This window comes from Aedes aegypti, chromosome 3 (genome assembly GCF_002204515.2).
Source record: "Aedes aegypti strain LVP_AGWG chromosome 3, AaegL5.0 Primary Assembly, whole genome shotgun sequence".
Classification (NCBI taxonomy): Eukaryota; Metazoa; Arthropoda; class Insecta; order Diptera; family Culicidae; genus Aedes; species Aedes aegypti.
Genome location: NC_035109.1, coordinates 38,689,148 through 38,716,820, shown reverse-complemented (window position 1 = coordinate 38,716,820; position 27,673 = coordinate 38,689,148). Strand labels below are relative to the sequence as shown.

General features: G+C 38.2%; 1 protein-coding gene and 1 long non-coding RNA gene across 9 annotated transcripts in view; both read right to left on the bottom strand.

The window, feature by feature from the left end:
• LOC5580263 (histone-lysine N-methyltransferase setd3) overlaps positions 1-27,673 on the bottom strand; it is a 477,985-nt gene that overhangs the window by 60,450 nt on the left and 389,862 nt on the right. The gene's annotated exons all lie outside the window — the stretch shown is intronic.
• Positions 9,748-10,226, bottom strand: LOC110679590. Its single transcript, XR_002502611.1, has 2 exons — positions 9,888-10,226; positions 9,748-9,828 (listed from the first exon to the last, which is right to left on the bottom strand). It is a non-coding gene; the product is annotated as an uncharacterized LOC110679590 (long non-coding RNA).

Genomic DNA, 27,673 nt, shown 5'->3' with positions numbered 1-27,673 from the left:
CACGGGTTCATTAATTGACGCTTTAGCGGTGCCGTGTTATTTATGGGACCATGGCAACCAGTGAATTCGGCACCGCTCAAACGTCAAATTAGTGAACTCTTGCAAAGGTCCATGGGTTTTTCACCGAACCGTAATACAAAAACAGACATAACACGAAGTAGAAGAGAAGAGTTTCCATAAGAATTCCTCAGAGAATCCCTTAAACAAATTTCTCGTGGAATCTTTGGAGCTACTTCTGGAGTTATTCCTAAAGCACAAGGTTGATTACGTAGCGCTCCAGGGGGAGGGGGAGTAAGCATTTAGAATTTGAGATCGAATTACTAGTTAATTCGTTCCCTGACTGTTAATGAATTTCTGAAATAGTCAATAAATTCCCTGGAATAATCCCCGAATGAATGTTAATAGCAAAACCTGGAAAACCGTAGATTAATTTTCAAAGGAATTCATATGTAAAAAAAGCAGGCTTGATAGAAACTCCTCTGCGATGCAAAGAGGAAGCGATTTTGCCGTTTTTTCTGAGGAGAAAAAATTGAACTCACAAATTTCAACACAGATCCTCAAGCGATTCGAGTGGAGGTGCAAACAAGTGCAAGGATTTTTTCTGGTACTCTCTCTCTCTCTTGTTGCGATGCTCACCTTTACTCACGCTTCAAAAGAACGCCCGCCTGAACAAGGCAGTCCTCTGGGAGATGTGTGAGCATTATTTTTTGATGGAATTTTGCTGTGGTGTGTTTAAAAAATAGTATTTCTAAAAACAATCTGAACAAGTTTCTTCAAAAACTCGTGGATAAACTTATGTATTATTCTGTGGAAGAGCCCTAAGGCAACAATTGTAACAAAAAGAAACAATTCGATGGGAAATTTTCTGAACAAATTTTTAAAGGAAATTCTGACTTATCCGATCAGTTGATCACAAAAAATTTGTATCTCAATGATATCAAAAGTGAATGCAATTAACAAAGTTTGTTCCACTTTTGCTACAAGCATTCTAAGTTTGATTAGGGAAAAATATAGTTAAATATGTCAGGGACAACTTGGTTATGCATTTGTAGCTAATAAAACGCATACATCACGTTGAACAATTTATCAAATTGTCATTACATTGCATGTCAGAGCGTTCTAGTACATTTAAATATTCTTTCGTGCCTTATATCCATAAAATCAGAATATTCACAAAATTTCGCAAGAAATTATTGATGCGCACATTTTTGTCAACACCTGAATATACATTTTAGCAAAAGTTTTTATTTATCTTGAGAAATCAATGATTTTTGCTCAAATCCCATCATAGGGAACAACAAAATCAGTTCTAGTTTAGTACAGGTCGGACTCAATTATCCGGAGTATCGATTTATTTTTCACTCCGGATAATCGAATCCTCCGGATAATCGAATCACTAAGAAAAAAATTGAAATTTTCGATAAAAGAACTTAAATATTATCTTTTTTGTTGTTTTATTTATGTGATGTGGTGGTGTAGTCAGAAATTATTTTTAGGAACAGTAGGGGTCTCCAAAAGAAAAAAAATGTTGACCAGCATACACAAAAAACACTTTTTAACCCCCCCTTTTCTTGAATACGTTCAAAACTGCAAAACCATTCATATTGTATATTGCAATACAAAATTATCTCAGATTTATGCATAAAAATTGAAAAACAAGAACATCAAAAAACAAATTCCGGATAATCGAGCCTAAAATTCCGGATAATCGAATCCCGGATAAACGAGTCCCCGGATAATCGAGTCTCCAGATAATCGGATCCGACCTGTAATATATCACACTATTTGATAAAACATAATTAGTTAAAACTTTTTTTAAATATAACATATTTTGATTCAATCTTGTTTAATGTAGAGGAAATTATGTTATATATTTTGTGTTATTTAAAATTATAACACATTTTGTTATAAGAAATCGTGCGAACTTCATAATAAAATCTGTTAGGGGGAGATCCCCCAGTGCCGGACAGCACCCAATACCGGACAAAGTCGAAACATTGAGAAATCATGGTTAAGTCAAGATGGTGTGTTAGTAGAAAAGAAAGCTATTATGTAGACTAATGTTTGCGTAGAATAACACATCCTTGAAATATGCATCCCTTTTTAAAAAAATAGAAAAGTTTGAAAATCTTTAAAAAAAATGACGTATCTTCTTAATTTTGAGCCTATTTAGTAATTATTTTGAATATGAAAAAATACTTTGGATCCCGCAAGCATGATCGAACATAATCCTAATTTGATAGTATGAATGTATTTTGTACCATAATTGAAGTAAATATGGACAAATTACAATTTTGGTTAAGCACCTCCTGTCCCTCAGTTTCGGACAGCTTGATTTGTTATATGATATCTTTGTAATTATTGCATCAGTGTCTCAAAATACTTTCATTTTTCATGGGTTCCGTCGACCATGGTATCAAACATGCAATAAAATTAAGTAGAATGAACATTCATAACACCATCGTAAAATGTGCTATTTTTCATCATATATGAAAGAAGTTTTTGATAGGCATCTTGCAAACTAAGAAAAACTCAAATTGTTTTTGTAAATGTTGCAATTGTATTGAATTGGTAATTATAAACTATTTCTATAGTGTACACATTCAATGATGTTCAAATTTACAGAATTCGAGGCATTTCCAGATCGTGTCCGGTATTGGGTGCCACCTTTCAAGATCGATCAATTTGGTACTAAAATACATCATCAAAACTCAATGTCAAAATTCATATTCATATTTTCAAATTTATTTTTGTACACTATAAAAATGATAATATTTATCATAAATGGGTAACACGAGCCCATAAAATCAATATTTTTCGAATTATGAATTTAGTGTTTAAGTGTCCGGTACTGGGGGATCTCCCCCTACAATACTGATGTAGTTCGCTGGTCGGGTAGCCTTAACTCAAGAGCGGTCGCGCATTCAACCATTGCCGACACCACCTCGCTCGAGCTGTGTATGAAAAGCGAACTTTTTTGGCAGACAATTAATCGTTCCATAAAAAAATATAAAATTTCCATAAAAAATGCAAAATTTGCCAGTAAAGAAACAAGGGTAAAATCAACAGAAAAGTTAAAAATTTACATAAAAAAATAAAGAAGTGCATAGAAAAAACAAAATTTTCCATAAATAAAAAAAATTTGAGCAATAAATAGATTCAAAAGTGCAGTAGAATCGACAATAATCTCACTAAAAAATATCGAATTGTACATTTAAAAACCTCAAAATGTCCCTATTTTCTTCACAAAAAGCAAGAAATAATTATAAATTTTCCACAAAAAAAGCAAAAATTTGCAATAAATAAATAATAATTCGCCCACGATAAATCAAAAATTTCCATTCAAAAAATCAAAAAGAGCAATAGCAGTAAATGCAAAGTTGCAATAAACAAACCAAACTGAGCAATTCAAAATGACAATTAATACATGAAAATGTTGTAGAAAATTCCAACATTTAAGTAAAACTTTCCATAAAAATAACGTAATTTTCCAATAATGAGTAACAATGTGTGTAATGGATTTCATAAATTTTCAGTCAAACTGAAGCATTGTTTTCACAATTGGAGCTAATTAGTCGTCGTATGTAGATGTAGTTATTGCATTTTAGAGTTCGATAATTAATTACGTAAGAATTTGGGGGAAGGGAGAGCGGGGAGATTGGCCGGGTTTGAAAAAACATTTCTTGCTATATAGAAAAAAATAATGTTTCATACAAAAAATCATACATGGAGGGGAGGCGAGGTTTCGAAAAATCACAAAAAAATGTTTTTAATACACCCCATCGTTAGGCGCTACAATTTTAATTATTTCGGCAAAGTTGAAATGAAACATGGAACATGGGATATCTAATCTTCCAATATTAGGAACACTTATGTCACTGCTTGGGTTATGTCCAACTACATTGATGGTAGAAGCTTATGCTCTCATGCCCCACCAGCCAGGGAACTGGTGTTTACAAACTAAGCATCATTTGTGGCAACACTTTATGCGGCATGATGGAACTTTGCCGAGCGCGCTAAGTGTTGTTAGACCACTGACGTAGTTGCATGAAGTGGGTGATGAGGTACCAAAGTAGCGTTACAGCATGCTTAACCATATTTGTAGTACTGAGACAAACCCATTAGATCTAAAAATGAACCTATTAGAAGATACTTTGAAAAGCGTTATGTTCGTATGCAAATAAAAAAAAATATTTAGGAAAAAACTCATCAATCGAAGTATACACATTTCTGCATCTGCTGTGGGTAGTTACACCAAAGATGAAACAGAATTTCCGTATTATGAGTCCGTAGGGTGCCAGTGCCATTAATGGGACTACCTAAGCTATAAAAAATCATAACAAAATAACGAAAAGCCTTAACAGAAATCTTTTGGCATCAGCAGAAAGATTTCAACCTCTACTATATGGGAAAAATATAAAAAGAGTGATGAAACTATTTTTTAAACACAAAATCGCTTGAGCCACTATTGGTACACGTGTTCCAGTAGTTGCGCTAGTGCTCCAGTAGTAGACGTTCGAGAATGATACAAGCAATTTTAAACAAAATGGTTAATTTTTACATAGGTTTAACATTTTTCCGACGGAACAGCAACTAATATCTTTCGAATGAAGCATAAAGATAATCTCTGGGACTTTTCTTCATTTTTATACATCGATTTTAAAAACTGATTCCATCCGTTGATCCACAACTGGAACACGACGGCAACTATTGGTGCAAGGGAGCAAATTTTTTGCGTAAACTTCATTATTTATATGACTTTTTGATAAAGTAAAAAGCTGAAGTTTGGAAAATCAACTAAACTAGAGGTGATCTATCCCCCAAAAATAACACATGGCGGTTTTATCTAAAAATGTACGTTTTATTCCATAGTCCAATCTACTGGTACATTACAACCATTGGTACCGGCACCCTATTATGTTTAAAATCACTCGCCACTAGCTCAGTAGAGAAACCTATCGAAGAACAGACTTACCTTGTTGTGCTCAACTCGTCTAACGCTAAGATAAGATCGGACACCTGGCTTCTTTTATTTGTTCTTCTTTTCATCCATGAGCCCAGTTGTGAATTTTCCACCCTTGCGTGATACGTAAAAACAGTGTTGCCATTTGTATGGAAGACGGTACACTATTTCACAAAAAATATTCCTAATTATTATTCATTTTTTAATTGTATTGATTAGGTAAATTATAGTGTATTCTTCTTCTTGGCATTACGTCCTCACTGGGACAGAGCCTGCTTCTCAGCTTAGTGTTCAATGAGCACTTCCACAGTTATCAACTGAGAGCTTTTATTGCCAAAGTGGTCATTTTCGCATACGTATATCGTGTGGCAGGTGCGATAATACTTTATGCCCAGGGAAAGGAAATTTCCATTGCTCAAAGATCCTGGACCGACCGGAAATCGAACCCAGACACCTTCAACATGGCAACATGGCGCGGACACTAAAATTTCTTTTTCAATTCGAATAATTTCAATCCATTCAATTTTTCATATATTTACTTTAGACATAGACATATTACGGCCTTCCTCAGCCAAGTGGTTAGAGTCCACGGCTACGCAATAAAGCCATGCTGAAGGGTTCTGGGTTCGATTCCCGGTCGGTCCAGGATCTTTTCGTAATCGAAATTTGACTTCCCTGAGCATAGAGTATCATCTTATCTGCCACACGATATACGAATGCGAAAATGGCAACTTTGGCATAGAAAGCTCATACAGTGAACCCTCCATGAGTCGATGTTCCATTACTCGATATCGACTCATGGAACCATACTAAATTAAAAAAATCATGGTTACTGTGATGGTCCCCTCAAACAGCTTTTCATAGAATATCTTTTCCATGACTCGATATTTCCATGAGTCGATGGTCCCTTCAATATCGACTCATGGAGGTTTGACTGTAATTAATAACTGTGGAAGTGTTCAGTGAACACTAAACTGAGAAGTAGGCTCTGTCCTAGTGAGGACGTAATGCCAAAAAGAAGAAGAAAAAGGCATATCTATCAAAGGCAAGAGTTCTGTCACTTCGCCTTGTGCCGTCTTCTCCTGGAAATGTTACTATTACTTGTAGTTTTGCAACATACAGTTTCAATTTTTTTATTCATTCCGATCTGATTTCGTTTCACTTTTTTGTTAGGTTTACATCAGTCGGCTACGAACTTGTATGCATAACCGCAAAATAATAACGACCCAATATAGTAATCCGGCAACACGGGCAAAACCAAAACAAACGCATCCGATGGTAACTTTCCACACGCAGCTACACACTCGCAGACATCAAATTCAACCAATCAGCGACTGGATCACAAACTGGATTCAATTTTATTCCCAGTTGTCCTATCTTTATCTTAGGTCTAACGTACCCTCGCCAACTCTGGTTCCTGAATCGGGAATCGTTAATCCACGCATCTTTCAGCGTGTCGCACATCTCTTCGAGCCCCTCGCACATTTTCCCCATCAGCATTATCATCAGGAGAAGCCAAATCATCTCCTTGTCTACGGAATTCGTTGAATCAGCTAATGAGGCTACAAATAAAAACACCGTCTCAAATCCTTGTATAAAGAGGTATAGTGAGAACTCAATCATTGTTGCATGCTCTGTCATTAGAAAAAAAATCTATGGTCAATTCTCGCGAAACTTTTCCAAAGGACCTATCTAACACTGTGAGACTCTCTCCTCTCTAGTTCTCTTTCGCTCATAACTAAGCTGCTTTTACATTTTTCGTTGCGCTCTTTGCATAAACCTCTAGACAATGTATTTGCCCAATGTTAGGCCCTTTTGAAAAGTTACGCGAGAATTGAATGTTGCGCGTTTTCTTCCATCGGAAACACTACTTCGTTATTTTTTTTAAATTTTTAGCTACTGTGAATGGCAAACAAGTTTTGATTACAAAATCTGACGAATTGAACTACTGTGCATTTGTTAATTTTGCTCAATTCTGGCGTAAAATATGAAAATGGCCAATGGGCTTTTTGTAAGCAAATACGTTTCTGTCATTGCTGTCTACTCTACTCACACAAACCAACACCACTAACAGAAAACCAATCTTCGCGCTATCAGTTAATGGTGTTGAGATGCGTGGGTGGAGTGCGGGGAGCCCAGCAACGTCAGAAACGTGCTTGTTTACAAAAAGCAGATAGGCCTTTTTCAAATGTAACGTCAGATTTAACAGATCTAACGAACGAGCATGCTTATGTTCAGATTGACTGACTTTCACGAAACAAGATTTTGATAACAGATTTTGTATTAAAATACAAAAAAAAACAACTTAGTCATTACTGTAAAACTTTACGCTCTACAAAAGTTATAGAAAATGAAAGAAATATATGATTAATCAATAACAAGAGCCTTGCTCATTTTTTTCGGCCTTCCAGGGGGCGCTTCTTGACCAATGGCACCGTGTTAGCCTCCGGGCGCAGTTGATATGCTCCGCTTGTGACTGCTGCAACTAGGACATATGTAATGCAACAAAATGGTGTATGATTTTGTCATTAATTTTTTTCGGAAAAAATGAAACAAAATACATAGTTGTGGATATGAATCGGTAGCGTGCGAAATTTTTAGGACGTGTGCGGGAAAAAAGATGTTTAAAATTGGATCTTTGCTGAAACTATTTTTGTTTGAAGGTTTCAAAAACTCACTATTGGTTTTCTCAAAACCATGAAAAAGCGACTTACGCCCGACTTCCGAAGTTGGGTTTCTCGCATCAATTTCGAGAAAAATCCATTTTCGGTGAATGCATTTTCTAACGTTTTTCCTCACCGACAATAATACCTATTCAATTGAACTAGAAGCTATTCAGACGATTTTCAATCCAGTTTAACAAGTCACATGAACCTTGTAAACTTAGCATAAGATCACCCTGCCTCAACAGTAGAAACGGTCGGCCTTTACTTAAATAGTCTATACAAAAAGAATAAATAAACGACTAGATCCGTTTTCACATAAACACCAAAAAAGTAAAAGAGAAGTATCTTACCACCACCGTAGATCTCCCAGCGATACGGCACTCTCTGGCCGATTCAAAGCCACAAGCGGCTCCGGCTCACCCATCCGCCGGTGTGCCAGCGCTCGCCGATCGCAGATGCACTGCCGAATCATCCGCGCGAGCGGCTTCGGTCTGCTCATCAAATGAAAGATTTTCTGCTGGATCTTGCGCGCACAGATCCGGCCTGCTCGCTCGCCAGTGTGTCAGCGCTCGCCGATTGCAGAAGCATTGGCGGATCTTTCGCGCGAGCGGCTTCGACCTGCTCATCAGCTGGTGTGCCAACACTCGTCGCCTTCTTGCCGGATGAATGATTCTCTGCTGGATCTTCCGTACTCACAGCTCCGGCTCACTCTCTCGCCGGTGTGCCAGCGCTCGCCGATTCCAGATGCACTGCCGGATCTTCCACGCGAGCGGCTTCGACCTGCTCATCAGCTGGTGTGCCAACATTCGTCCCCTTCTTGCCGGATTGAAGATTCTCTGTCAGACCTTCCGCGCGAGCGGCTGCGGTCCGCTATTTCGCCGATGTACCTGCTCGCTGAACGTAGGTGCCCCGTCGGATCTTTCGCATGAGCAGCATCGGTCCCTTTACCAGCCGGTGATTGTGCATTCGTCGCCTTCTTGCTGGATCGAGGATATCGTGCCGCATCTTTCGCACGAGCTTTCGCTCACCAGCAGGTGATTCGGCGCTCGTCGTCTTCTTGCTGGATCGAAGATATCGTACCGCATCTTTCGCACGGACAGCTTCGGCCCACTCTCCGGCCGGTGTGCCCGCGCTCGCCGAACAATGTTGCCCTGTCGGATTTTTCGCACGAGCAGGTGCAGCCTGCGGCTTCTTACCCGACCGGTTAGCGGAGCGAAGAGACTAGAATAAAAAAGAACACAAAAGTTCGAAATTTCGAATTTTTCACGTTTCTCAACACTTACTGCAAATCTACTGTGTCTGCGACTACTGCACTCAACTTTAAACTCTAACCTATCGCAAAACAACGAGAAGAACGAATGAAAATCGCGGGAAAAGAAATGTTCGATACGAGCTGGTCATCCGGCGTCCGGGTCGGTCGTCTTCGAAATGAAAAAAGTGCTGCCAACTGCTGTGACAGCGGAAAAAAAAAATCAACACCACACGGAAAAAATCTACACGGAGAAGAAAAAACAGGTTACCCAAAAAATGTCAAAAATACGTAAAAATAACGCTAAAAACTTGCTGCACAGTAGAAAAAGGCTTCTCGACAAACATTTCAACCATAGACGAACAGACGTGACACTTAGAACAAATATGGCGTTAGATTTGAATAGATTGTAGGATTCACGGCAACTATACGACCTATTCAAATTGAACGTAACCATCGTCGGGTATACATAATTTGGTACTACACGCTAAGAAAATAAAATACTAGTTGGCATAAATACCATTCTAAAACCATATTCGGTCTGTTCACCCCTTGGAATGCATATTTCTGGAATATGATTTCATAGTATAAAAATCGTTTAATAATCGTAATGCTTTTCATGCTCCTATTTCTATACCGCCGTTATTCTTTTGTTTACAAAACAATCTGAATCAAATATATGTGAAGATGAACTGAAAATTCAATACGAATAGAATAAAACAAACTATATCCCATTTATTTATTTAATCATCATGTTCGTCATTAAAATAACATGTTATTCACTTCGGATAATACTAATTTGAAATGTACACTCTCATACTTGGACACTCCTCATCTTCCCATCGTGTTTCCGGGCTCCTTTGATCTAGCGTTTGGTTCATCTTGTTTGGTGTCCATTTTAAGATCCCCTGCCTCATGGGAATTTTGCCGGATGCTGGGTGGAAACTATCCTGTAACCGATTGAAAACTTTCAACCACAATTCATGAGTAAACATACAATCTAACTTACCATACGTCGGCGCTTTAATCTCACCGTCCTCCTGGAGGAATCTCACTTTTTGGGTCGGTCAATAAATCGCCATTCCGGACGGCGAAAGATGTTTCCGGCGTTTCTAATACGTTTTGGTCACTACCACAGGACTGTATTACTTCAATCAACGCTATTTTAATTTATTTCCAACTGCCCGATCAAGGAGAAAAACTTAATATTCACAACCACACAGGAAAATTGTTCCTCCGGCCATCTTGGTATACCGAAACTGAAACAAAAAAAAAATCGAAGTCCCAAGTGTAGCAACAAGCAACACAAATGCATGACAAAAAATAATTTCCAAATATGCATCGCCTAGTATAAAAAATATATTGGAAATGCATAATTAATATAATTTGTAAATAATAAACACCTTAAATGAAACACAAATAATAAATAGCAATCTAATTAGCATTTTGCATTTTCTCCGTGTACGAAAGTATGCTGCTTCCACCTGGAAAAAGTTTGGTGTTTGCGTGATGCAAGGGCACGTTCAAAAATTACGTCTATGATTTAGGGAAAGAGGGGGCCACCCGGAGAAAGGTCGCGATTAATTCTGCAGTCAAGTTTGCAGAGTGTGAATGATCCACGGTACCCAGTAGGTAGTTTATGATTGCTTCATTTTCTGTCAGATCGGTGTGAGCAGAGTCTACACGGAAAATCAAAAGTACTCAAAAATGAGTATTTTTATACTCAAAATTAAAATCAAAACTTGAGTAAATTTTACGTAACCAACTAAGTTAATTTTACTCAACGAATATTGACGATCTTGCACCTAATGCGACGCACAGGCAAACAAAATTGTCCAACCACACAATGTTCACACCGTTTTCAGCACACATTGGTTGGTATCGCTGCTGCAGTTTTCTATAGTTTTCTATGGGGTTGAGCATCAAATAATCGGTTTATTTACGTGCTGTTTCTTTTGTTATTGGGTGCGTGACCATTAGAGTGATGCAAATTTTGAAATGTTTGCTTAAACGATTTTAATTATGGTAAATAGCATCATCCCAAAGTTTGAAGTGATTCGGAAAATTTGACTGTGCACACGCCATTTGAAGTTTATATGGAGATTACTATGGAAAACGCCAATCTTTTGTGTTCAGCCCTCTATCTCTTCGTCATAATATTTTATGTAAAAGTGAACAAATTCTTCTAATATGAAATTCCCCCAGCTACAACTTTGTCGAAGACCACTTTTTGATTGGACCTCAGAATAAATTGTTATTCATCATTATAAAGTTGGTTTGCATGTAGCATGCTTCACCAACTGTTCGGCATCAACAGTGGTGCTCCTGGCGGAAAGAATAGATCAAAGTAATCCAGGCTACTATGTTCTACAGCAAAAAAGCAGTGTTGCTCTGAAAGTGATTGAATGATCATCTCAGCATGATTTAGACTTCGTCATCAATAAAAACAAATTATCTTTACGTCCCATCGAAATGTGGTCTTCTACAAAATTGTAGCTGGGAAGTTTTCACATGAGATGAGTGTGTTCACTTTTCCATAGATTATTATGATGAGCAGTTAGAGGACTGAACACAAAAGGTTTGCCTTTTCCATAGTAATTTCCATATAAACTTCAAATAACGTGTGCACAACCAAATTTCATCCGAATCATTTCAAATTTTGGGAGGATCATTTTCATCATAATTGACATCGTTTAAGCATAGGGGAGCAAAAACTTCAAAATTTGCATCAGTCTAGTGACCATTGTGTTTTTTTTAACGATCGAACATTTGCACGATACTCTAAAAATCTTTGCAAAGCTCCATAAGTACTTGTTTTAATTATGAATCGTGGTTTACGGCCAACCAGCCGAGTGGAAGTTTAACAACTACCGAAAAGCTAAACATTACATATAATTTGCAATTGGATTAGATGGACAAATTGATGTGAAGATTTGCGAAAAAGTTACACGTCTTCTCAGTGAGAATCGAACTCACGACTCCCCGATCTCTAGTTGGGGCGCGTTAACCACTACGCCATGAGAGGACTCATGAACGCAGAAGTTAACCTGAATTCGATTTCAGCTCAATAATCACGTGGTCCTCTTTCGCAAAGTGCACCTCTTTCGGAAGAATTAGATGCCCATCCAAACACAACGCTTTCTATATATATCCAATGCCTAGCCCGAGAGCGCATTGTTTTTTAGATATAGGAATAGCACACTACACTAGCCAGCAACTGCGCTGGCTGAGGTTTCTATTGTGTGGGCTTCCAATGGGTCGCGACGTTCTCAAACGACCGGTTACGGAACATGAGTCCGTTGCTCGATAAATACTTGTTTTAATTATGAATTCAGGTTAACTTCTGCGTTCATGAGTCCTCTCATGGCGTAGTGGTTAACGCGCCCCAACTAGAGATCGGGGAGTCGTGAGTTCGATTCTCACTGAGAAGACGTGTAACTTTTTCGCAAATCTTCACATCAATTTGTCCATCTAATCCAATTGCAAATTATATGTAATGTTTAGCTTTTCGGTAGTTGCTCCATAAGTAGTTTAATACGAACTCAAAATTGAACGTGAAAAAACCCTTCTTTTGTGTTGAAAATATCCATTTTTGGGTTCTTTTCGTACGGTTTGGTTGAGTAAAAAGTACCAAACGCTAACAATAGAGCAGGTACTCAAAATTGAGTACTATAGTAAGTACTCAATTTTGGCTTCCCACACGGAACTAGCGAGTTGCGTGAAATGGACTCATTTTTGAGTACTTTTGATTTTCCAGAGTCACGCGAAGAGATTTCTTACTTGTGTTGTTGTTCTTCTTCTTTTGAACTTTGTTTTCAGAATTATGCTGGCGTGCTCGATAGGTAACTGGTTTGACAGTTCGATATGTAGACTTGGTTTCACTCTCGCGTGAATCTGGTTATATTGGCGCTGCAGTTGAGAACCGAAAAACCCCATTAGCGAAGTTGGATTTTCTCCGAAACGATACATTAAACCTAACTTCGGAAGTAATGCGCTGTATAGCGCATCATTTTGCGAATACAGCGTACTACTTTCGAAGTTAGGTTTAACGAATCGTTTCGGAGAAAAATCCAACTTCGCTAGTAATGTTTTTGATTTTCAACTGCAGCGACAATATGCACTCTTACCCAGATTGATGTCAAAGTGACCCACATTATAGACACAGCCAAACGAGCAAAGCCCGTAAGGAGCAAGCAGGTAGACTAAGACTGAAAACGTGATGCCGTGTGAAAGAGAGCTGTTGCCTCCGCAAGTCTGTGGGTAAAAAGTGTAGTAGTTGATCATTTCTGAGTAAAGGTGCCTTCACTCTAATCTGGGCTACCGATGTTAGCTGCGCAATAGGCCTGTCCACTTTTCAAAAACTTTCTCTGGTTCTCAAGTCCACACACACACACATTCTGGTTGCCATCCAAAAAGAAGTCACCGGTTCAAATTTCAGCCAAACCCGTTGAAATTTAGAGGTGCATCAAATCAATTTTGTGTTTTTCAAGCATTTTCAAACTTCAAAAATTCATAACTCGACTCAAACGTATCGGAACATAATTATCTTAGCACGAATCAAAAGATAAACATGTCTGCTACAACTTCTCTTAACAACGTTTACTGGTAAAGCCTAACTTTATCTATGTAAAAATCCTTTTGTACTTTGAAGTTCTGAAAAAAAATATGAATTTTCGTCAGTTTTGTACTAGAACAACCATATATATGTTTCAAATCGAAAGGTACAAAACGGCGACATATTTCCTTGAGTCTTGGGATCATTCGATTCTTACACGTCAATGCTGTAGAAATTGAGGAAAAATTATTAAAATTCGAGACAGTCAAAATCGTCCTAAAAACTAACAATCCAGCATTGGCGCGCAATTGCACTGAACGTAGTAGCTTGACGTCCTTGCAATTTGCCTGGGCTACCGCTCACCGCGGGGGTAAACAAACAAGTTTTTTCGTAATAAAATCAGTGCGACCCAACAACATGCGCGCCAAAGCATAAATGCCATCATAGAGCTAGTTTTTGGGACGAATTTAGCTTTCTAGAATTTTTATAATTTCTCTTCATTTCCTACAGCTTTGACGTGTAAGAATGAAATGATCATAAGACTCTAGAGAATATGTTGCAGTTTTGTACATTCTTATTTAAAACGTAAATACGAGTGTTCTAGAACGAAAACCATTAAAAATACGCTCTTTTTAAGAACTTGAAGGTACAATTGGAATTTTTACATAGATAAAATTAGGTTTTATCAGTAAACGTTGTTCAGAGGAGTTGTAGCAGGCATGTACATCTTTTGATTCGTGCTAAGAGAATTCTTTTCTGATGGTTTATGTCGAGTTATGATTTTTTGAGGTTTGAAAATACTCGAAAAACACAAAATCGATTTGATGCACCTCAAAATTTTAACGAATTTGGCGGAAATTTGGACCAGTAACTTTCTTTTCAATCAGAATGTGTGTGTGGACTTGAGAATCAGAGAACATTTTTGAAAAAGTGGACAGCACTACTGCACAATCTGGGTAAAGGCTACATAGATCCTTCTAGACCTAAGTCCAGTTGTTAATTACACCTATCGTTTGTCTGGTGAGTTGCACGCTTACTGTCAATGATGATGTCACGCTACACGATAAGTGTTCATCTGCAACAACCAGACAGCTCACCAATCCACCGCGAGGTGGATCGTGCTGAGTTGTTGAGTTGAAGGAGAGCGAAAGAAGGAAGGCACAAAAGTCTGTTTGACAGCTCTGCAGAAAGCGCGTGCGCACGGAAAGAGCGCCAGTTCGGCTCGATTTGCAATGATCGGTTATTATTATTATTTTTTCGCTATTGGATATTCTATGGTTTGGTTGATCGATGTTAAAGTTTGTTTTAAAAGCAGCTCCACTTATTTTGAAACATATTGCCGTGTACAATAGTAGACAACACAACTAATTTAATTAAAATAATTTGAAATTATAATTAGTACATATACAAAAGGGGAAGAACGTTTAGGCTGGTTGTGCATTACGATAAAATCTCTTAACATAAGCAATGCTTGTTGTTGGTTCTTGTGGAAGGATCAACATGTTCGGCTTAACGAATCTTATTTTAAATATCGAATAACACCACATGCAATTGAACAAAAAGGATGTGATTACAATAGACTTTTGATATTTTCAATTCTGAACCACCGCAAAAAAAAATATTGGGAATCAAAATTCTCCTGAGAGGAATGATGTGGGGGAGGCTCATTCTAATTAATATTGTCGTTCAATTATGGGGATAAATTAAAATTGTTATTGTTCTATACATACTTATTTATTATAATTACCTGTAAATATTGATACAGCACAATTCAAGTATTTAAATATCAAATAGCAAACATAGATATGGTCGGTGTTCAGACAGACTGAACCAAGTGTTTTTTTCAATCGAGTAAGAAAAATGTACCCCAAACATGTGAAACATCAAAATATTATAGATATTTACTGTAATAATGGAAATTATCTATTTGATGATACATTTGTATCAAAATAACATGGAAGATTTAAAATTGATGGAGTTCTTTACGTATCCTTAGAGCTCCAAAATTCATCTAGTCTGGTCTGTCTAAACACCGACCATATGATTCTCAAAAACTCATGAGAATGGTATTTTACTCTTTGAACTGTTATTTAATTTGGATGTGTTTAAAAGATTTATAAATTTAATTTATTATTGATGTTACGAGCTATGTCTGTAGTTAAACTTAATGCTACACAAGAAATATATTTGGATCAAAGTATTTTTATATATAAATCATATGAAAATAAAAATGTTCCAGAAAGTACTCTAGAATTCTTTGGGAGCGTCTTCCGGGATTCTTCCTTAAATCATTCATGAATCCTTCAAATCCTCTCTGGGATTGTTCTGCTGAAAATCTTGAGATTATTTCTGAATTTTCTTCCAGATATCGCTTTGGGATTCATCCAAAAAAAAAACGTTACCATTCCGGTATTACTTCTGAGATTCTTTCGGATATCCCATTGCGATTATTCTGGACATCTTTTTGGATTTTTTTGCAGAACTCTGTATGTGATTTTGCGTGTATCTTCTTAAGGATTACTTTTGAAATCCAGGAAATTAAATTCTTTGAAATTCTTGAAAATTGTTCTCGAAATACTATGGAAGATTTTACCATAAATCCTGATGCAATCCATTTGGAAATTTAAAGAGGATTTTATCAAAAAATGTACGACTCTACTAGAAATTCTTCGAGAATTCCTCCGAAAATAACTCTAGATTTTTATCCGGAAATACTTCTGGTATTCTTATGAGAATGCCTCTGGTATTCTTCCAAAAATGACTTGAGATGCTTTCGGAAATATTTCTGAAATTCTTCCAGAAATTCCACTGAGATTTTTACGCCAATATCTTTGAAATACTCCTGGGACTCTTACAAAAATCCTGTTGGAGTTTTTTTTTCGGATATCTTTCTATTCTAAATTTTTCAATAAATTTTGCTGGGATTGTGCTGTAAAACCTGCTAAGATTCATCCAAAAATACGACTGTCATTCTTCCGGGTATCATTCAAGAATTCCACCGGAAGTTTTCGTGAGATTCAACCGTAAATCGTTCTGGTATTTTTCAGAAATTCCATTGAGATTCTTAAAAATATCCTTCTGAAAATTTTTCTGAGAATTGTTTTGGGATTATAGAAGGATTTCCAGAAGAATTCCAAGGCGATTCACAGAAACATCACTTCTGTATGAAGGATTATCGTTAATATCTGAAATAATCCCATGAGAATTCTAAATCCAAATTACAGTGATTTTCAAAAGAATCCCAGAAGTTATTTCGCCAGAATCCCTGAAAGATTTAAAGGATATTCACAGACATCCAGAAGATTTCATGAATATTTTCCAGAATAATTCCGATGTCCAGATGAACTGCAGAAAGATTCATGGAATAATTTCGAACGGGATTTTCGGAATCATTTGAAAGTAACTTTTAGAAGATCCTCAGAAAAAGAAATCAGTAATCAAAGTAATCGAAAAAATCTCATTATTTCAAGCAATGCTCGTTGGTTCACGTCGAAGGATCAACATGTTCGGCTTAACGAATCTTATTTTAAATATTGAATGACACCACATACAATTAAACTAGTATGTGATTACAATTCTGAATCACCGCAAAAAAAATATTTAGAATCACAATCCTTCTGAGAGGGATGATGTGGTGGATGCACATTCTAATAAAAATTGTCGTTCAATTATGGCGATAAATTAAAATTGTTATTGTTCCATAAATACTTGTTTATTATAATTACTTGTAAATATTGATACAGCATATAAAAAGACATTGGACCAGAAATTACTCTAGAATTCTATGGAATTTCCCTCCTGGGATTCTTCCTTAAATCACTTATGAATCCTTCAAAACCTCTCTGGGATTGTTCTGGAAATCTAAAGATTATTTCTGATTTTTCTCTAAGTTCTTCTGGAAATCACAGAATACTTACAGATATCGCTTTTGAACTCATCTAAAAAACATCGTTAGCATTCCGGTACTATATCTGAGATTCTTTCGGATATCCTTTGTGATTCTTCTGGACATCTTATTGGAATATTTGCATAAATCTGTATGTGAGTTTGCGTTTATCTCCTTAAGGATTACTTTTGAAATCCTGGAAATCAAATTCGAATCGAAATTCTTTCGGAAATTCAATGGAAGATTCTAACAAAAATCCTGATGCAATTCTTCTGGATATTTTTAGAGGATTTTGCCAAAAAATGTACTACGACTCTACTACAAATTCGTCGAGAATTCCTCCGAAAATAACTCTGGCCTTTTTCCGGAAATACTTCTGGGATTATTATGAGAATACCTCTGGTATTCTTCCGGAAATCACCTGAGATGCTTTCGGAATCCCTTTAGAATACTTTCGAGGATGCTTCCGAAAATCTTTCTGAAATTATTCTAGAAATGCCACTGAGATTTTTACGTCCATATTCTTGAAATTTGTCTGGGACTCTTCCAAAAATCCTGTAGGAAATCTTCCAGATATCTTTCTAGCATTCTTTCGGGAAGCCTTCTGGGATACTTTCGAGAATCTTTCTGAGGATCCTTCAAATCCTTCTGTTAAGGATTCTTGCAGAAATTCTTCCCGAATTACCTCTAGACTCTGGGAGTTTCCTGAATTTTTCAAGAAAACTGTTATTATTTCGACTATCTCTCTAGGATTCTTTCGGAAATTCTTCTACAATACCCCCAGATTTCTTTCTGTTATCCTGCTGGAGGACTTCAAAACATCTTTCAAAGATTCTTCCAGAAATTTTACTGGAATTTTTCAAGAAATTCTGCTGGGATTCTTCCGTAAAACCTGCCGAAATTCATCCGGAAATACGACTGGAATTCTGCTTGAATGATAAGCATTCAAGAATTCCACCGGAAGTTTTTGTGGGATTCAACCGTAAATTGTCCTGGTATTTTGTTTAAATACATTGAGATTCTTAGGGAAAAATATACAGGATTCTTAAAAATACCCTTCTGAAAATTCTCCTTTGGAATTAAAGGAGGATTTCCGGAAGAATCCTTGGTCGATTTACAGAAGAACCACAGAGAAATCACTAAAATATTATCAGGGAGATTTCTAAAGGAATTATTTTAAGGATTCTCGTAAATTCCTGAAACAATCTCAGGAGAATTTCGAATGGATTTTGAATGTTTTTTTTACAGTGATATCCAAAAGAATCCCAGAAGTTATTTCGCAAGAACCCCTGAAGATTCAATGAAAAGTCACAGACATCCAGACGATTTCATGAATATTTTCCAGAATAATTACGATGTCCAGAAGAGCTCCAGAAAGATTTACGGAATAATTTCAAATGGAATTTCCAGAACCATTTAAAAGTCACTTTCAAAAGATGCTCAGAAAAAGAAATCAGTAATCAAAGAATCTCATAGGTATTTTTTTAAAGTCTCAGTGACTGTCCGGTAGTTTTCTTGGAGGATTTCCATTTGAAGTCAAGAGGGATTTTCAGAAAATTCTGCTAAGGATTTAAGAAAATTTTCACAATTGTTATTTCTTTCCGTGCACGCGCTCGGGAAATGAATCTGGCCATGGTGCAACAACCGCGCTACATTCGATGAATCCTATGCGACAAAAATTGTCGGTCATTCCTTGCTGTGCGCTTGAACAAGACAGTTCAGTCTTTGGCAGACGGTAGTTTTTTTTTTGGTTTTTTCTCCCACCGCCCGAGTGGGTTTTTACCAGTGCAGTTTACTTCTGTAGTGCTATAGACCGCGCACCGTGAAGGAAGCGAACCAGATTGGCAAAGGTCAACTGGTATCGTGCCACCATTTGATTGATATTATCACCATCATCCCCCGGTGATTGGTTCCCCGCATACATCAGTGTAGCAGACCAGCAGCGGTCATCGAACGGGAACGGATAAGTATCAATTTGTATACCTACTCCACACCTATTGAATTGCTTTCGCATCTCCGAACAAACAGTGTTGAGTTCAAGGTTGTTTGTTGTTTCTCCTCTGTCTCTCTCCCGGTGCAATTTCGGCCGTATAGGGGAGTTGGGTACAAAATAGCCCACAGATTGGTTAAGTTTTTTTTTCTCGATTTTTTTTTTTTAATTTATTCTGCCTATTTAGGGGAGGTGTGTACAAAATAGTCCACTGATAGGTTTTTTTTTTTTTTCTGCATTTTTTTGTTTTTTTTTTTTATTATTATTTTTTTTTATTATTTGGTTACGGTTGAATTCTTTTCCCAATGGACGAATCGGATGGAGGCGATACGCCTCCTAAAGATCTCGTTGCTCGAACGCGGTTTTATCAACCGTCTTCGGCTGGGCCTTGGGTTGTCTATTTCCGGCGCAAAAATAAGATTTTGAATGTGCTCTCGATCTCTAGAGAGCTGACGCGTAAATATCCTGGGACCGTTATTCACCAAGTGAAGCAATCCAAGCTGCGTGTAACTGCACCTAGTTACAAAGCAGCGAATGAGATTGCTCAGCATGAGGCTTTTACTGTGGAGTACTTTATCTACATACCCGCCAGAGAGGTCGAGGTGGAAGGGAAAATTATCGACGCGAGTCTGACATGTGAAGACATTAAGACTGGCAAAGGCATTTTTGAGAACCGGTCCATTCCTGATGTGGCTATACTGGATTGTAAACAATTGCAATCAGTTTCCATGGAAGGAAATAAGAAAGTGTTTTCGCCGTCAGCCTCGTTTCGTGTAACTTTTCCTGGTTCCGTTCTCCCGAAATTTGTTTGCATCGATAGTGTTTTTTACCCAGTGCGCCTATACGTGCCGAAGGTATTTAATTGTACCAACTGCAAACAGCTTGGTCATAGTGCTAGCTTTTGCGACAACAAGCCCCGTTGTGGCAAATGCAACCAAGCTCACTTGGAAGATGCTTGCACACAGGAAGCTGTAAAATGCAGCTACTGTCGTGAGGATCTTCATGACTTGCAGAAGTGCCCGGCATACAAAAGGCGCATTCGAAATGAGAGTCGCTCCATTGTGAAGCGCTCCAAGAAGACATATGCGGAAATGGTAAAATCTTTAAAAAAATCCGCAGAAGAGTCTTCATCAGCCATCCCAGTTGGTAACTCTTTTCAAGAGTTGTCTTCCGATGAAGCGAACGACGACGAAACCGATGGGGGAGATTCTTCGGAGGTACACGCACCCGGTAAAAGAAAGTCTCCATCTTCTCCGGGACTGCGCCGTAAGGTATTGAAATCTTCCCTCAGAAGTTTGCCTAATCCCAAAGGAGGTGGGGCAAATTTAAAAATCCCGAAGAAACAGGTCTTTGATGCTTCCGTTCCGTGTTGCAGCAAAGATCTGCCGCCCCCGCCTCCACCGACTAAATACACTTCGAAAAGAAGCTCTAGACAAGATAGCAAGAAAAAAGCTACTGAAGTCCCTCGCTCTTCCTCGAAAACCCCCCGGGCTAAGCGAGGACTGTTAACTTTTACGGCCCTTGTGGATCGCATATGTAATGCTCTCGGAGTTTCAGACTCATTCAGAGGCATACTCGACCTTTTTCTCCCCGCAATAGAAGAGTATCTCAGGGAATTAACTATTTCGTGGCCCCTCCTTGCTTCGATCATATCTTTCGATGGCTAATTCATCAAGTGAGGTACAAGATATGATAACTGTGCTACAGTGGAACTGTCATAGTCTAAAACCTAAATTAGACACATTTAAGTTTTTGCTTCACAATTCCGATTGTGATATATTTGCACTCTGTGAAACATGGCTTTCTTCTGAAGATGATCTTAACTTCTACGACTTTAACATTATACGCCAGGATCGAGATGATAATTACGGGGGTGTGCTTTTAGGATCAACGATCGATCAACGATCAACTGATGGAACATACACTTCGTAGTTGCTACTCCGTGATCAATCAGGATAGTGATATTGCACAGAGAACCACTCAGATGAAGCTTGGGTTTTAGCTTGTTTTTACCATCTTCAATGTACAATAACACTACCCTTGATATTTCTCGATTGATAACGGCGCCGGCCACGTCCTTATGTCCACCGGGGAGAGAAAGGAAGTTAATTAGTTAGCCGTTGTTACTAGAAAACCGGAGAATCTCCTGCATTTCCCACAGCTACCTTGGAAGTAGGAGTGTTTTGTTAGTGATGGATGAGGTATTCGACCGTATGGATACCACTGTGGTAAGCGGTTAAGTCGATATATTCAATTCTAGCGATAGATAGAACTGATTATGTTTGCGCCATAATGACGCAGAGAGATAGAGAAAGACAGCTATTAGGAAGAGTGCTACAAATATGTGAAAGGGACGGGCCTGGGATTGAACCCACGACCTTCTGCTTGCAAAGCAGAAGCGATAGCCATTAGACCACCAACCCCGTCAATTACGGGGGTGTGCTTTTAGGGATCAAAAAGTGCCATTCATTCTACAGAATCCCCATCCCGACTCATCCAGGCATAGAAATCGTTGCTTGCCAAATAAACGTAAAGGGTAAAGATCTTTGCGTAGCTTCTGTTTACATTCCTCCAAGAGTTTCAATAAACCGCCGTCTTCTTTGGAATGCAGTCTCCATGCTCTCATCTCCAGTTTTAATACTGGGTGATATGAACTCACATGGTACTGGATGGGGCGAATCTTATGACGATTATAGAGCGGCTATTTTCTATGACTTATGCGACGATTTCAACTTGAACATTTTGAACACAGGTGAAGCGACACGTATTTCATCCGACGGCAAAGAAAGCCGCATTGACCTATCTTTGGGTTCAAGTTCACTATCATTCGATTGCATGTGGAAGGTGATTGATGACCCCCATGGTAGTGATCACTTGCCCATAATAACCTCTATCAGAAATAATCTTGAAAGGTCAGAACAGTCAATTCAGGTTCCTTTTGACCTCACTAGGAATATCGATTGGCAAAAATTTGCATCAGCGGTAACTTTCGGTATCGAATCATTCAACACTCTCCCACCGTTGGATGAGTATCGATTCCTAACAGAATTGATTTATAAAAGTGCATTAGAATCCCAAAAACAACGAGTTCCAAGTGCATCCTTCAAAAGACGACCAGGCACGCCTGGTTGGGATGATGAATGCACTCAGTTGTATCGAGAAAAATCTAATGCCTTCAAAGCTTTTCGTAGATATGGTACCTCAGAACTTTATTTAGAGTACTCGAAGCTCGAAAAAAGACTGAAGAATCTTATTAAAGCGAAGAAGCGTAGCTATTGGCGTCGTTTTATCGATGGCCTCTCACGAGAAACTTCAATGACGACGCTTTGGAGAGTGGCTCGCAACATGCGAAACCGCTTATCCTCAAATGAGAGTGACGAATACTCCAACCGATGGATATTCAACTTCGCAAAAAAGGTCTGTCCTGACTCAGTTCCAGCTCATCCGCCTTTTTGGGAAACTCCAAGAGACGATTCTTTGGACAGACCATTCACTATGCTGGAATTTTCTATGGCTCTTCTTTCATCAAACAACTCCTCTCCGGGACGCGATATGATTAAGTTCAATCTTCTTAAAAATCTCCCCGATATCGCTAAAAGACGGTTGCTTGACCTGTTCAACTCATTCATGGAGCACAACATTGTTCCACCTGAATGGAGACAGGTCAAAGTAATAGCTATTCAAAAGCCTGGGAAACCAGCGTCTGATCATAATTCGTACCGCCCGATCGCTGTGTTATCATGTTTAAGGAAATTGTTAGAAAAAATGATCCTATCCCGACTCGATCACTGGGTCGAATCAAACAACATGCTTTCCAGTACACAATTTGGCTTTCGCAAGGGCAAAGGAACAAACGATTGTCTAGCGTTGCTTTCATCAGATATTCAACTAGCCTTTGCGGACAAGGAGCAATTGGCTTCGGTTTTCTTGGATATTAAGGGCGCTTTTGATTCAGTTTCCATAGAAATATTGTCAGAAAATTTGCACAATAGTGGACTACCTGGAATATTGAATAATTTCTTGTACAATCTGTTGTCAGAAAAACACATGAGCTTCACTCTCGGTCAACTGACAACTTCCAGAATTAGCTATATGGGCCTTCCCCAAGGCTCATGTCTGAGTCCCTTGCTTTATAATTTTTATGTTAAAGATATTGACAACTGTTTGGAAGAACCATGCACGCTAAGACAACTTGCAGATGATGCTGTGGTTTCTATGAAGGGCCCACGAGCGGAAATCTTGCAAAGACCATTGCAAAATTCCCTTGATAATCTATCCACTTGGGCTAGAAATTTAGGGATCGAGTTTGCTCCGCAAAAAACTCAACTGGTAGTATTTTCACGGAAGCGGAATCCTGCCCAACTAAAGCTTAAGCTTTTGGGAACAGACATCGACCAGTCTTTGACTTCAAAATACCTTGGGGTCTGGTTTGATTCAAAAGGCACTTGGCGAACTCATATTAGGTATTTAACGGAAAAATGTCAACAAAGGATCAATTTTCTACGAACAATTACCGGAACATGGTGGGGTGCTCACCCGGAAGACCTCATAAAACTCTATAAAACAACCATTCTCTCTGTTCTAGAGTATGGCTCTTTCTGTTTTCTCTCAGCAGCAAACTGCCACTTGATTAAATTGGAACGAATTCAATATCGTTGTTTGCGTATCGCCTTAGGGTGTATGCACTCAACACATAATGGGAGCCTAGAGGTTCTGGCAGGGGTTTTACCGCTACAGAACCGATTCTGGGAGCTCTCGCTAAGAATACTTATTAAGTGTGGAGTGAGCAACACACTCGTCATCGAAAACTTTGAAGAATTGCTCAAACTGAACACTCAGTCAAAATTCATGAGAGTTTATCTCTACTACATGTCATCTGACATTAGCCTTCCATGTTATAACCCTCCACGTGTACGCTTCACCAATGACAGTTCCTCTGTTGAATATGATGTGTCCATGAAACAAGCTATTCATGGAATTCCAGATCAACTTCGATGTATAACTATTCCACGTATTTTCAACGCAAAGTTCCAGAATGTTGATTCCTACAGGAGATATTTCACTGACGGGTCTCGTATAAATGGATCCACTGGTTTCGGTGTCTTCAATGAAAATTCTTCCGCCTTCCGAAAACTTCAGGAACCTTGCACGGTTTATGTTGCTGAGCTGGCAGCAATCAACTTCGCTTTGGGGATGATCTCAAACATGCCCGCAGACCACTTCTTCATCTTTTCGGATAGTCTCAGTTCAATCGAGGCACTCCGATCGATGAAACCCGTAAAGCATGCATCTTACTTCCTTACAAAAATAAGAGAGCAGATGTGTGCACTGGTCGAAAGATCATACAAGATTACCTTTGTATGGGTCCCCTCACATTGCCTAATTTATGGCAATGAGAAGGCGGACTCTCTCGCAAAGGTGGGCGCTGAGGAAGGTGAGATTTATGATAGACGAATTTCACACGATGATTTTTTTCATTTAGTACGTCAAAGTTCTCTTCACGGTTGGCAAAGCGATTGGCTAAATGGCCAACTGGGACGGTGGTTACATTCCATAATTCCTAGAGTTTCCTTGCGAGCCTGGTGGAAAGGTTTGGACATAAGTCGAGATTTCATTCGCGTGATGTCAAGACTTATGTCCAACCATTACTCGCTAGATGCACATCTCCACAGGATTAACCTCGCGCTGAGCAATATTTGTAATAGGTGTGGTTCCGGTTATGATGACATCGATCACGTAGTTTGGCAGTGCCCGGATATGGACGCCTCCAGAGCGCAACTTTTGGATACCCTTGCGGCCCGAGGTAGACAACCCTATGTTCCAGTTAGAGATGTGTTGGGCACCCGCGATCTTATTTATATGGTCGCAATTTACGATTTTCTTCGCTCGTCTTGTATAAAAGTTTAATTCTCTTGTGTTCTCTTCCCCAGTTTCTTTTTTTTTGTGTTTTGTCCACTTTGTGTTGGATTGAGGATCCTGGCCATCCGGCAGTCGAATACCGGCAAGAAATCGCTACCAACGCCATGAAACAAGAATCAAGATGTCACGTTATACCTCCCGGATGAGCTGCTGAGAACCCTGATTCCAATCCCTACCAAGTCCTTCCTTCAAAAATTGTGACCACTAACCTCGAGCTGCCACGAGTACCCTGGCTCCATCCCATATTAATGTTGAAAAAGCCAATTAATTGTATGTAAAAAAAATACAAAAAATGAATTTCGGCTCCGTAAAGCGTTAAACGCATTTGAGCCTCAAATAAACGAACTAGATAAAAAAAAAAAAAAAAAAATTGTCGGCGCTATCCGTCAAATGCGCTCACCAAAGCTATTTTGGTGACTTTAACATCACAGCTCTAGATTTTCTCAATTTGTTTTAATTTTTAACTCAGAATTATAAATGTGACATTTTCCAGCTGGAAACACTGGAAAATCATTTGCACGCAAAATTTACTAAACTTAGCACATTTTTCATCACATTTATTATGAAATAAGCATGATTTCATTCGTCCCTGCAGGCTTCCGCCATGTTCTTCAGCCCAAAAACGAAAAGTGCCGATTACCCAGATTTCTATCCAGATCAAACAAATTGGCACAAACATTTCAAAAGGGGCGTAACTGCTTTTGTAAACAATGAATTATTTCTAAGCTGTGGATCGTGTTTCATCTTTTCCATGTGATCTTTTATCGTCATAAGGTGGAAAAAAAGCTTCCTCTTCCCAACAGTGCCTGTGGTTTGCATAGATGAGATGAAATAGAACCTACAGCTAAGAGAGAAGGTGCAGTTTGCAAATGCAATAGAGTCCCAAAGCCCTGTCTTAGTTTTTGTACCAAACGAACAATATGACATATTTACTCATTTTTTGAGTATTCATATTAGGTAATGTCAATGAAAATAGGTTTTGAAAATTTTCCCAGTTTTCGTAACACTCTTTGTTTGACATTCTATTTTTGGTTGAAACATTTTACCGTGCATGTCAGATAGGAACAATTTCTGTCAAAAGTGAACCTTCGTTACGTTAAAATTGATCTCAAATGTCAAGAAAGAATTATTGTTTACCATAATTTTGTTTTCGAGTTTATTAAATTCCGTTGTTGTTTTAGTTCGGGAAAAGTACTGTTGCAAGCAGAATAACATGCTTCATCTTATTATTCAACAAAACCGTGAATTTATTTTTCATTTTAGGACCCAATTACGCCCATTTTAAATGTTGGTGCCGAAATCTGGGTTTTCGGTTTTCCCGGATTTTGACATCTAATAACAGATAAAAATAGGCACGGTTAACCCAGCAACTGGGTAGCTGGGGGTTAGCGCTCAAACAACACATAGTCACAGAAGAGTTACGGCAGCGCAGGTTTTTTGTTGCCCAGAAGTCACTGTGACTTAATTTTTAGTCATAACTTTATTTCTAGTCACAGTGACTTCTGTGTAACAAAAAACCTGCGCTGCCGTGACTCTTCCGTGACATGTGTGCTACGTGGGCGTGTATAGAGCTAAGTGACATTTGAATGCACGAAGACTAGCATACGATCGTCATACACAGTTTGTTTTTGTTTTCCTCAAAGAAACTTGCACACGCTTTGCAGACTCATCAAAATGTATATGGAAATATTACCCAATTTGAAAAATTTACACCCGGATTCTGGGTGTTTTTCAAGACAGAGTGCATATTGTTTTCCTCTAAGGTTCACAACCACATCTACACTAGGGCACGCATACCATTGGGCGTGATAACCACTATTGGGGTCTACGAAATTTGACCAAAATTGTAAGGTATAAAGCCAATAAAAAACAATACAGTGTTCTGTTACAATATATTACATTGTTTTTGAATTGTATATTCAAACAAGAATAATGTTGCTTCGACATTCAATTACAATACGCTGTATTGTATCCAATACGTTATATTGTACATTAATGGTTTATTCCATTCACTGAATGGTACGTTTTTATCCGGGAAACTAATGCACCATAATTTTTATATCAGGAGGCGTTCATCAACTACGACACATACACAAGTAATTTTTAACTGTCATCCATTACATTGCAATGCTATTTGTATATGCAGACAGAAACTTCTGAATAAAGTGTAACAGTATGGAAATCCTTCTCCCACTTCTTGAAAACGTTACATAATTTGTGAACAAGCAAACACTCAAAAAACGGGAAAGTCATAAAATGTCTATTTTTATTCATTTGATTACTAAATAACGTTTAGTAATCCAAATGACTAAAAATACGCATCAAAGGAATAATTTTTAGCATTAGAATGCATAAACTGGATTAAGTTTTTTCGTTTTCTAGAAATCAGATCAACAGTCTTCTGCTAGATCTTTGCAAGAATACTGAAAATTTCAAGTTGAGTTT